General features: G+C 39.0%; 1 long non-coding RNA gene across 1 annotated transcript; it reads right to left on the reverse strand.

Annotated features, from left to right (window-relative positions):
* Window positions 1-2,573: 2,573 nt before the first annotated feature.
* LOC146665644 (uncharacterized) lies at window positions 2,574-7,810 on the reverse strand. Its single transcript, XR_014912402.1, has 2 exons — window positions 7,561-7,810; window positions 2,574-2,915 (listed from the first exon to the last, which is right to left on the reverse strand). It is a non-coding gene; the product is annotated as an uncharacterized LOC146665644 (long non-coding RNA).
* Between the last annotated feature and the right edge of the window lie 233 nt (window positions 7,811-8,043).

Raw genomic sequence — 8,043 nt, forward strand, 5'->3', positions numbered from 1 at the left:
CTGCAGAGTTATGTTGTCTATAACAAAAGACCAGTGGACTGCTTTAATGGCACTATTACACATTTTTCTGGTTTGTTACATGTTATCATTCTCAGACTTCTGCTACTCTTCTAACATGGATTAATCATTAACCTCAACTTTTAACCCCATTTTTTGGTAACATGTAGGGATGTTGCAACTCACAAGAAAAATTTGACCACATCTTCAGTTCTTGAAATGACAAAACACGTGACCACTGTAGACACTAGTAGTAGTAGTAAATTCTATATCTATGGCAAAGTTGCTTTATTCGAATCTCTGTGTATGAAGCTTGGTTGTCATTTAATGGTGTTCTCAATTGTAAACGTGTCATAATCTAAAGTCTTTTAGACTGGTTTTACTTGACTAAATATACGATTATCATAAATCTGAAATCGATTCAGTTGACTAAAATATAAAGTGTAAAGGTTTGTTATGTTTTTATCACACGGTTCACAAATTGTTTTATTTTCCTTGAAGCTTGTCCTACCTTTCTACAAAATGTCATTATTTCTGATTGGATCTCATCTCTCAGGAACATTTTTATTTCATTTGTTTGTTAATGAAAATGTAAATCATCGCAGTTTTTGTCCTCGTGCATTACTTTTTATTTACTTATTGTCATGTTTTTGTCAGAAAGAAAAGGTCATTGACTGAGTTGCTGCATGTGTTTCTCTGTCTGTTGCTGCCATCTGGTGGCCACACGAAGAAATGTAGAATCAGCACACCGTGCACTAATGCCGAGTAAAAAACATAAAAAATGTCAAGTTAACTGCTCAGCTTACATTTTTATATGTATTTTCATATAGATATACAGTAGCTACTGATGAGGTACAGTATGCATTCAGTTACACTGTGCATATTACACGGTACACATTTTCACACACAATAAATATGTAAATATAAAACAAAGTGCACACTGGGGAAAAATACATTTATTTTTTATGTTTTTTTATTTTTAAGACAAAAACCATAAGCTAATTAATTTCAGGTGTAAAACGGCAATTCCCTGAATGACTGTGGTATGAAAAAAATATTTTAATTTTTTAAATCTTAGACAGGGCTTCGGTTCACCTGGCTTTTTCAATACTCACAGCAAGAGCCATATGCTTCAGGTGACCATATAGGGGATATCCCTTCTTACTGACATCAGAGAGGGCAAGGAGTTGATAAAATGTCCGAAACCGGGTGTTTAAAGCAGTTTGGAGTCTGAGAGGTTTTTAATGATAGAAAATATGGAAAAGCACAATTAGTTTAACTGGAGCGTCAAGCCTGCACTCTATGATCCCAAACAGAGGGATTAAAGACTGTGTGGGTGGGGCTTCTGCGCTCACAAACAGAGACGTCCATGCAAATGATAACCCTGTTTACTTATGCCATTAATGAATGTTAATGTTAATAGCATATAAACATATGGGAGTGAAAAGAGGGAAGTGGAGGTTAAGTGCTCAGTGCATCATGGGAATCAGCAGCATAGTTAATGGAGGATTCAGCACCTTCTGATACTGTAAGTGGATTCAAAAGGGAAGTTTAAAGCCGAATCTTAAACTACAGAGCATCTGTGTCCTGAAGGCTGATAGCTGAAGGCACTGCCTCCCATTCTACTTTCAGAAACTCTAGGAAACTCTGTCAGAGGTAAGTCTAAGAGTGAAGTGCTCTAAAGGGATAACATTATACTTCGAGGTCTTTGAGATATTACAGGGCTGTGTACTTATACTAGTACAATTCTGGATTAACTATGAGCTAATTGAACAAAGTCTACTATGGGAGGGATAGGGTCTCCATTTCTACTCCCTATCAGCACTCTCAATGCAGTGCGTTGGATTAATTGAAGGCTTCAAAGGGAGCTTTTAGAACAGCCTGATAATAATTAATTACAATAGACCAGCCCTGAAGTAACAAATGCATGAATCTGTTTTCCAGCATCACTCTGAGACAGAATAGTTGCTATTGCTCAAAAATTTTAAAAAAGAAAAAAGACTAGTGCCAAAGTGAAAATACATTGTTCACTTTGGCACTAGAAATTATCCAGACTAGAAAAACACAGAGTTAAGAGCAAACGTATATTTCTCTAGTTACTTAAATAAAACAAAATAATTAACTAATCATTAACCTAAAATACAGAACTCAGTAAACACTGGTCACAGTCTAATGGAGGTTAAATACTGGATTACCTGTAATATTACCTGCACATTTAGGATTAACATTCTTCCATAGATGACATTTGTGGCCAGCATTAGCACTGCTAGCACTAAAAACCTGCCTGTCTCCCGGGTTAATGTCCATGTCCCTGTGCATTGCTTCAGCTCTGTGGTTAAATGCCAGTTTACTCTGTGATGAAGCTGCACTGTGTTATTCTTAATACCCACTGCCATTCTTTAATTCCCAGTACTGTTCATTCTCAACAATGCAGGGCATCAATAACAGCCAACACATGAAGCATTTTTAATCTTTTGATTTTATTACTGCAAATATAGACATCACATTTACTTATTTAAGAACGCATGGTATCCTCAACATATTTACATGACACTGGCTAAGCAGTGGCACCAGGCAGCAATAAAGTATAACAGTGTTCATGGAGTTTTAGTGGATTTAATTTATATTGAATATAGTTTTGTTTTTTGTTTGTTTTAGTTCCTCTGTTTCATAAAAATCAATGACAATAAATGTGTAAAGGTCTGACCTTTACACATTTATTTTTTAGCACCATAAACAATATCTGGACAGCAGCTGTTCTTTCTTTAACCACCTTCTGGCTTATCTGCTGGTTTCAGGGTGAATCGGTCTTTCCGTGGATTTGCTGGGATTTCTGCGCTTGTCTCATTCTCTCCTCGAAGAAACTCTGCAGGTGTTGATTCCTCTGCTCCAACCTGATGACCCACTGCTCCCTCAGTCTGAAGGCAGCATTCACAGCAATGACAGGAGAGAGAAAAACAAGGAGGAGGTAAAGAATTAGCCGGTGATTACGATGAAAATACCTATTTAAAAAAGAGATATGAGTGTGGGTTTCATCAGAAACCCTTTAAGGTGGTTTATAATACTATGACACAAGATTTAGCAATGTCACAGTTCAGGTGAACGATGCAATTATGTTGTTAAAACTAATCTTGTATGCTCAGCATTAATGCGTGACATTGAGGCTCTTACCGTGTCACTCCATACAATGAAGCACTGAGCTCAACTCAGCAGGGAGAAGGCAGCAACAAGTACCTCAGGGGAATCAATTGAGTCAGCAGTGGCAGGTGTGTGAGCTACACAATGAGCAGCAGTGAGAGTATGGCTTTTAAGCTTAGACTTATTTTTGAGTAAAAATAGTATGTATGTTTAAAAGATAGCTGTGGCCACTGCTGCTGTGAATTGCTGTGACAGGTATGCGTTTTTTGTTGGGGGGGTTTGGGTTTTTTTGATAAAACATCTATTTGCTGTATCAGATTGTACAGATACGTCCCTTTCTATTGTAAAGTTGGATATTTGAAGATGGCAGTGTATTTAAAACAGCTGCAGTTCCTCACATGGCCACTTGAGGCTATCTCCAAAAGTGAGTGAGTCACCTTTCTGATTTTTTAGTAGACTGCCACTCTCACCTGTCACAGGGCAAGACACACAGTTTACCTTTGACAGGTAACCAATCCACCACACGGTTAAAAGGAAGAGACATACAAACATTCCTACAATCCTTCACTTTATGGATGTGCTTCACCCTCTTGTCCAAATATGCTCCAAAACTAAAATGGTCATGGTCAAATTAATAAAGCTGCACCAACAGGCCTTCAAACAATGGGTAACATAGCACACAATAATATAGGATTTTAAGTGATATATAATATTCAATATGTAGCTCAATAATTCTTTTCTTTCTGACACACAAAGTATGAACATTTCTCTAACATTTTATGTGTAGTTACAGGTCCTTAATAACATATTCTGACAATGCAATTTAATAATAATGTTTTATTGTCACAAAAATCGTGGATTACTTGTTTACACTATGCTCAGCTCCACTCAGATCATCTGGTTGCAGAGTGCCCTATGGTAAATGAACTATGTCAAATCAACAGACACTCTATTTAATTGTTAGTCATTATTAATCTCTGGCTCTCTTCCACTGCGTCTCGCCTCACCTCCAACCGGTCATGGCAGATGGCTGTACCTCCCTGAGCCTGGTTCTGCCGGAGGTTACTTCCTGTTAAAAGGTAGTTTTTCCTTGTCACTGTTGTAGCACTTGCACATAGGGAACTTTTTGATTGTTGTAGTTTTCTCTGTATCATTGTAGGATCTTTACCTGATACAAACAATCCAACACAATACTTTTTAAATTTTCATATACTGGCTGCTATAAATGCCAATGCAGATATACTGCCAAATACCTAATATTAGCCAAAATGTCACTCAGCCAAAATATCATAGTTCTAGTAGCTACATCCAACCACTGATACGGAATTGATCCCAGAACCACATTTAAGTGGCAATTGAAAGAACTGCTTTCAGTTTTTCCAGGTCAGGAGGCTGCTATGCACACAAAGGCAATCAAACATTAAGCTGCTATGGTACACATTATGGGAATAACCAAGCTGGTAATGTGTCTATCCCAGGGGTGGGCAATCTCAGTCCACAAGGTCCGGTGTCCCTGCAGGTTTTAGATGTGTCCTGGAACCAACACAGCTGATTTAAATGGCTAAATTAGCTTCTCAACATGTCTTGAAGTTCTCCAGAGGCCTGGTAACGAACTAATCATGTGATTCAGGTGTGTTGACCCAAGGTGAGATCTAAAACCTGCAGGGACACCGGCCCTCGAGGACTGAGGTCTATCCAATAGTTATCAATACGTTTCACAATTTCTTTTTACTTTGTTGTGGTTCTAGATTAATGATCCCAATGATCATTAGAGCAGAAGCATCCCTGTCTGTAGGTTTCACAGCAATCCATTTAACCAGTGATGATATTTTAGTCTAGACAAGGTGATTCACTGACTGACTACGCGCTGATGAAACTTTACTTTTGCCTGAAATAAAGGAGGTATTGAAATTCTACCCCGGAAAGATTATTAATCCTGTACCTCTGCAGCAGGGCTGTTCTTTAGATCTATAGTTTACATAAAGCTATATATCACTGTGCAGTTAGGAACTACTTTACACTATATAAATGTTTCATAACCTGAGAGATTTTCACATTTTAATCAAAAATTTATTGCACATTTTTCTGAACTCACAAGTCACAGAAAGAGCTGCTCCCCAGCAGCAGCACTGCGGTCCATTTGTTGGTGTAAAGCACAGATTTAAAATGTGTGAAAGAAGAAAAAGTCATTTGTTTTTTTTAGGATGTGTTCTATGTTTGGAAGCCGAGATGAGCATCAGAGTCCAGTATTTGCCCTGACACCATAACTCCTAGGCTTAAAGTAATCGTGCAGACATCCAGCGAAACTTGATCTTCGGTCATTGCTGTCACAGATAATTGTGTTACAGAAAGAGAGGAAGTGTGTGTGTGAGTCTGTGTGAGTGTGCTTGAGTGAGCGAGAACTAGGCTATGTTAGCTGATGGATTAATATTGTTGTGTCTGTGCTCATCTGTCAGCACACGCCATCTTGCATTGGTTAATCTGCTGCGTTCTGGTTGTCTGTCCTCAAATACTCACGCTGATCTGCAGGATTCAAACATATAGCCAAACTGGCTCGGATCAACATTCTCAGGGTACTCCGTGATGACAGACAGAAGAGCTGGAAACATAACCGAGCCATTTTTTGAACTAATCAAGTTATGACGCAGTGAGACGGAACAAAGGGCAGTTATTGAGTTTATTTTTGATGCCCTTTTCTTCCCTCTGTGCCTCTCACGGACCCTGCTGCTCATCATCAAACACTGACTCAAAGCTCTTCACCAAGCTCATATAGATTTGATTACGTAACATCTCAGCATATGGAAGCACCCATCATGCTGTCAAACTTATGTTCAGTTGGAATATGGAAGCTATGCTAACAAGCTTTGACTGGCAACACAATATGTCACATTTCAACTGGTGAAGTGTTTGCATCTGTTGGAATTTAACTGGTATAATGAACTGTGTGTCAGCTGGTGGTAGTCCAGGGTGTTTAGAAATAAGCAAGTTTCATTAGAAAACTTTTTTGGTGTACGGTTTGGGTTAGAATGCCTTTTAGTCACAAGATAAAAAAAATACAGTTTCAAGTCCCTAACATGCAGTTTGATCATACAGTTCTTCTGCTATGTAATTTCCATCAACACCTATTGTTCAGAAGAACACTGCATTAAGTACTTGCACTCTCAGCACTAGTAGACATGGCACAGAGCTGTGGGAACATCATTTTTTGTGTGCAACACAACTGGCTATATATGTTAAATGGGCCCTGAAGCTAGCAGTGCTAGCCCCAGCACCTTTCTTTTCTTTTAGGTTTACAAAATCTGTCCCTGGTTTATTTCCATTTATGTTGTCTATTATGGATATTTGGACGGAAGCTGATGAGTTGCTGCTCGTTTTTGTACTCTGATATTAATGTTAGTTTAATAAACTATTATTTCTAGTGCAAGGATAGCATCCATTCATCATCCTTCATTGGGGCGCCATGATAAGCAGAGACAATCAGGTATTTGATGCCCAAACCACCACAACTGGCTCCTTTCCATGTGGACGAGAAGTGCTTTACTCTGATTCGCTCCTGAATGACCAAGCCCCTCATCCTATCTTTACTAAAGTGTGAGGTCACACTTCTGACGAAGTTCATTTTCATTGCCCGTATCCATAATTATGGATATCCAATTATGGATATCATATCCATAATCTCCTTCTTTCAGTCACTGCCTGAAGCTCATGGTCATGGGTGAGGTCAGGAAGGTAGATCGACCAGTAAATTGACAGCTTTAGTTTCACATCAGCTCAGTAGGAGTACCAGTCTCCCCTCACTCATGAACAAGACCCCAAGATAATTAAACTCAATGATTTCAATGATGCTGATTCTCAACCCAGCTGCTTAACACGTGGCTCCAAACTACCTTAGTTCACAATGGAGGTCACCACCCGATGAGGCCAAAAGCCAGGAACCAGGAGATGGCATCAAAGAGGTTACTTCCATATTTTATATTGTACATTATATTGTACATATATATATACATTGTCTCATTGCAGCATATTGTTGTGGGTTGCTGTATTAATAAAACTGAAACATATAGATATGCAGTATTGTCAGTGTTAGGCACTGAAATAAAATGACTGTTTGGGCTGGAGGAACAATGTTTGAGGAGCAAAGAATGCTTGGTTAAAAAAGTGCTTTTACAGCACACATTGTTTCTATTGGGCAGAAACCAAGCTGACTTCATCCATCTTGGTTTTCCTGGGATGCATGCAAATCAGGGATACTGCACTCCAAAAGGTCATCCTTCTGCTGCTATCCAACACATCAAAGACAGGCTTTAAAAAGCAAATATTTTCCAGCCTGAAATCATCTGGAATGTTAATCAGGGTTCGCACTATGAAATTACACACTTGGATCAGGAACTTTCCAGAACTTGTTATGTTTTTGTATTTGCTGACCGTGCCAAAGCGCTGTTCTTCATACGGTTCTCCTCCCCATTTGTCTGCTCGCTGTGCTGAACAATCCTCTGCTCCCAGAATGACTTCAGCTTCTGTTTGTCATGAATTCGAGCTGCATTCATCACCTGACAACAGCAATTACACAGCAGCAGACGCAACACTAGTCCACAAAAACTCAGGTGTGGGTTCAATAAAATCTGAAAGTCTGTTTACTTACTGCTGGCTCTTTTCACTTCTTTCCTCTTTTGTTTTCTTTCTTTGCCTCTTTGTCCTCTATCACTGCCCTCTGTTTCCAGTTCGCCTTTATTTCCTCTTTAACTCCTCCCCTTTGCTCCACATCTCTGTTTTATCGTCTCTCTCTGTCCTGCTCTCCATCCTCCGTCCAATGCTCTTCTTCTTTTAACTCATCTCCACCTTGTTGCTTCCTCTTTTCACAAATAAAATGATCTCTCTGCTTGTTGTTATTCATCTTTCTTGTTACTT

The sequence above is a fragment of the Rhamphochromis longiceps genome, linkage group LG7, assembly GCF_057381845.1.
Source record: "Rhamphochromis longiceps isolate RC_006_pf linkage group LG7, R_longiceps_female_GT1.1, whole genome shotgun sequence".
Classification (NCBI taxonomy): domain Eukaryota; kingdom Metazoa; phylum Chordata; class Actinopteri; order Cichliformes; family Cichlidae; genus Rhamphochromis; species Rhamphochromis longiceps.